This window comes from Arachis ipaensis, chromosome B08, assembly GCF_000816755.2.
Source record: "Arachis ipaensis cultivar K30076 chromosome B08, Araip1.1, whole genome shotgun sequence".
Taxonomy (NCBI): Eukaryota; Viridiplantae; Streptophyta; class Magnoliopsida; order Fabales; family Fabaceae; genus Arachis; species Arachis ipaensis.
Window position 1 is genome coordinate 14,731,651 of NC_029792.2, and position 4,961 is coordinate 14,736,611.

Genomic DNA, 4,961 nt, shown 5'->3' on the forward strand with positions numbered 1-4,961 from the left:
TCTTTAAATAATTGGTCCAACCAAATTATACTGAATCAGTCTGCAAATTTATTAAACTTTGGTTTAAACATAGAATTTCTAACACTTGTTATATGGATATAATCCTAGCCATTGAATTAGCATCTTTCCACTCGGTCCATCAAGGTCTGAAAAATACTTTTTCCACCAAAGACAAAGCCTAAAAAATAATAGTATTCGATCCAATGAAAGAATATAATTAAAAATAATAGTTGTAGAAAAGAATAGTATGTGCACAGTATAATTCTTCATACTTAAATCCCTCTCCTCAAAGAAAGGGGCATCAATGAATAGCCACCGAGTGGTCATGCTTATTAATATATATGCAAATTATAATACATATAGATATCTTTTATCAAATAGTTTACTTCTAATTAATTTATTTTAATTTTAGTTAGAAATTCACTCATTTTTAAATTAATTATATTTTTTTAACAATAATCATACGCTCCTTCACTTTTTATTTTCGTAATTATATTATATATATTAATAATATTTTTTTTAATAAATACCTGTAGTATATAATACTATAATGCATATAAAGTAATTAATATATTATTGAAATGTGAAAATAATACTTATTTAAACATAAAAATAAAATAAAATTATTTTTGACATAATAGAAATAATGAAATACTTATTATCACTGTTTTGTATTGTTTTAGAATTATTTGGTTATTCTTAAATTGTTACTGAAATTATGCGTTTTAAATTTAAATTTTTTATTTTTTACTATTTTATTTTTTTATTTACGTATGATCGGATCAATCGGTTCAACCCGTTATTCACTGTTTAAACTTGTGATCCAGTAGTCTAACTGGTTTGATGATCGGTTCCGTTTCGACAACTATGGTACAAAGGCAGCAATGAGATATGTTCCGACGAAGCTTCCACGATAGCGTGTAAAGAGCCCACAAAGAACATCATCTTCTTCAACGTTCATGAAACTTTTATATGTTACTATCGGAGGAAGAAGGTCTACGTTGGAGTGGGTGGGAACCAAGTCGAAGGTATGAGTCTGTTGGGAATGGGTCGAATTCTGTGGGTTCGGTTTGCTTTTGTGAATATTAATCCAAATCCAAAAAAAAAGACAAATCAGTCATTAAACTAATAAATTAGATTGCTTCATCTATTTCACCTATTTTATCTTCTCAAAAAAATAAAGGTTTAATTTTCTTTATAATTTTAATTGTTTTTTTCGTTTTTCTATTTTCAGAATGTATAAAAAATAGGACAATAAATAATTATATTTTATAATTTTAATTCTTACATTAAAAAATTTAGTCTTTGCTTTAATTATCTACAATGTAGATATTTTTCTTTTTTTCAAATCATCAAAAGGATACACGATTAATATAAATTTTTTAAAATAATTTTATGTCATCTGATAAAAATAATAGGCAAATAATTTTTTTCTAACAAAAAAGAGTTATTTTAAACAAATAAATCTATACTAAATCGTAAATTAAACGAGATAACGAAACAACCGAGTTTATTAAGTTGAAAAAAATATGCCATCTAAATTTTAACTAAAAAAAATTATGTTATACATTTTAATTGTTAGGGTATAACAATAATAATAAAATTGAATATAAATTTCAAAATAATAATAACAATAATAATAATAATAATAATAATAATAATTGAGTTTCATTTTTTTGGGCTTATTCCAACTGAATCTAATTTTTTGCTCTCTATCCTTTCTTCCATTCAGCTATGTTTTTTTTTTAACGGTGAACATCCCAACGGCCCATCTTTTTCGGTTTTTAACTGATTGAATCTCTGTGGTTCATCTCAATTCATTATTTTTTATCTTAAAATTTTTTAAATACCCTAGCGGTAAACCCGAAATAATTACCGTGTTCAACTTTAAACTTGTTTTGACAAGTGACAACCCGTCCAGCAACTCATTCCAATAACCCACGTGTCTCAAGATTATTGGAAGGTCAATCAAAAGTCATTCTTGGTCACTCTTAGAATTCGTTTGGATAGATTTATAAGTGATTTTTTTTTTAACTTTTAACTTATAAAAAGATGTAGTATTAATGTCTGATACAATTTTTAAAATAAAATTACAACTTTCTAAAAAACTATTTTAGCATTTAAAGAGAAATTAAAAAAAAAATATAAAATAATTTATTTATAAACTACTTTTAATATAAATATTTATTAGTTAAGCTATTTTTTTAAAAATAACTTAATTAAATTATTTATCCAAATTCAACCTAAGTCACCGTATACATCGTAATGTAAAGAACTCACCATATATATATATCCTTGTATTCACTCATCACAAATCATCTAATAATCACATTCTTCTACACCTACATCATTCTATCTATCTATCTATCTATCTATCAGGTAGAATCAATGATCGAAGGCTATGAATTACTTGATCACATCACTGGAGGAGCAATACTAAAGAAGTATCTTTCGAATGAAGATGAACTCGCATGCGTGGTCAATCCCAAATTTGCAATATGGAAGAAGCGCGGCGTGTTTGCTGAAGACATGGTTACTCGCGTCGATGAGTAGGAGATGCACCACTCGCATGGTAGGGTGTGTGTTCGCTCATAAGGTCTGGAGTAGGTTAGAAACCTTCTTTGCTTCTCAGATCACTGCAAAAATTTGCCAATTAAAGAACAAACTAGTGAACACAAGAAAGGACGGTTCAATTAGTGATTATCTCCTCGAAATTAAGAAGGTTGTAGACTCATTGATATGTGTTGGTGATGCGATCAGCGAGTCAGATCATGTAGACGCTCTCTTGAACGGTCTGCCAGAAGAATATACTTCTTTCATCACTACAATCACTACCAGATCTGATCCTGTTTCAGTAGGTGAACTAGAGGCGTTGCTTATGGCACATGAAGAGCTTCTTCAAAAGTAAAAGAATCCAGAGAACTTTGTACAAGTTCATGTCGCGCATACACAGTCCTCTCATTACCACGCTTGAGGAGGGCACAGAAGCGGTAGAAACTTCTCCAGAGGTCGAGGATCACACAGGTTCAGAGGAGGCAGAACAGTGCACGATAATCAAGTTCATGGCTATGGAAGATCATCTTCAAAATTTCCTCCACAATGTCAATTGGACAACAAAGTCGGTCACACTGCTGTAGCATGTTGGTACGATATGACACAGGTTTTGGAAGTGCAAATCAAGACTCAGTCTCACAGTCCAGTAGCAAAGTTTTCACACTCAAGCAATATAAATGAAGCTGAATATGCAACACCTACAATTTTTCAAGATCCGAATTCGTATCCAGATTCTGGTGCCACGCATCATATGATTGCAGATGCTTCAAACTTCACAGAAAAATCAGAATACAATGGTGCCGAGAAGGTGACCATTGGTAATGGTTGAGGTTTGCTAATTAGCTATATTGAAAGGGAAAGTCTAGGGACCACCAGATTTTAATAGATCTGGCCAGCACTTAGTCAGCAAAAGAAAAATGAGTAATTCTTGACCATTAGATAAAATCTCACATCATTAAATATACTATTGATGGCTAATTGATGGCTACAACTCAAAATCTGCTGGCCTCTAGCACTCCTCGTATTAAAAATTCAACTCTTACTTCTATCTCTAATAGAAAACAGTTCTTGCTTAATAAACTTTTTCTTATTCCTCAAATCTCAAAGAATCTATTGAGTGTGTATCAATTTGTTAAAGACAATAAAGTCTTCTTCGAGTTTCACGATGATTGCTGTCTTGTTAAATGCAAGATTTTCAAGGAGGTCATACTTCAAGAAACAGTGGATAAAGGCCTGTACAAATTTCTAGTAGCTCATTTAGCAGCTGGTTGTGGTGTTGCTGCTGCATCCCTTGCTTCCGTCCCGAAGAATAAAGACTTTGTAGTGTGGCACGCTCGCCTTGGGCACCCTGCCAATAGTGTTGTCAAAAGAGTTTTAAGTTTCTGCAATTTGTCTTTAGATGAAGTAAACTTTGTATGTCCTTCATGTTGGGTAGGAAAAGCTCATCAACTTCCCTTTAATAATTCTACTTTCAGATATTTGAAACCTTTAGAGTTAGTGTGCACGAATGTTTGGGGTCCAGCTCCAATTCAATCAATGAATAATTTTAGATATTATGTCCATTTTATTGATGCTTTCTCTCGCTTTACTTGGATCTATCTCATCTCCTCTAAATCCCAAGTTAGAACTATTTTTCAACATTTCCAAAATATGGTTAAATTGCAACTTAGAACCAAAATCAAAACTATGCAGAGTGACAATGCTAAAAAGTATGTAAGCTTGGCTAAGTGTGTGTAGGAAACAGGTGTTGCGTGGCGATTTTCTTACCCGTATGTCCATCAACAAAACGGCACTGTGGAAAGGAAACATCGACATGTTGTTGAAACTGACCTCACATTATTGGCAAATGCCTCTATGCCAAAGAAATTTGGGGGGCAAGCCTTCCTTATTACAGTCAAGCTCATCAACATGCTCCCAAGTCCCACCATTATGAATGTTAGTCCTTATGAGAAACTCTTCAACAAAAAACCTGATTACTTGTCTCTCAAGATGTTTGGGTGTCTTTGTTTCCCTTACACAAGAGCTTATAATGTGCGCAAGATCGATGACAGATCTCAGCCAATGTGTGTTTATTGGCTATGCAAATCAACAAAAGGGATGCAATTGTCTTACTGCTTCAAGAAAGGTGATTACTACACGGCATGTTTATTTCAATGAAGCCTCCTTCCCTTATAAGTCTAGTGTCTCTAATCCGTCAACTACTCCCTCTCCCTCAAATCACCAATTCAGACCTTCACTCTCTATTCTCACAAACAACCAAAATTTAGCTTTGGCCCCATCTTCTTGTCAAGGCCTTCATGACACTCTCACAAATTGTTCGAGCTCTTTTCCTGCTTCACCCGTTTCTGATCACACTCTTGGTCCAGACCCATTATCCCTGTATTCACTCATCACAGATCATCTAATAA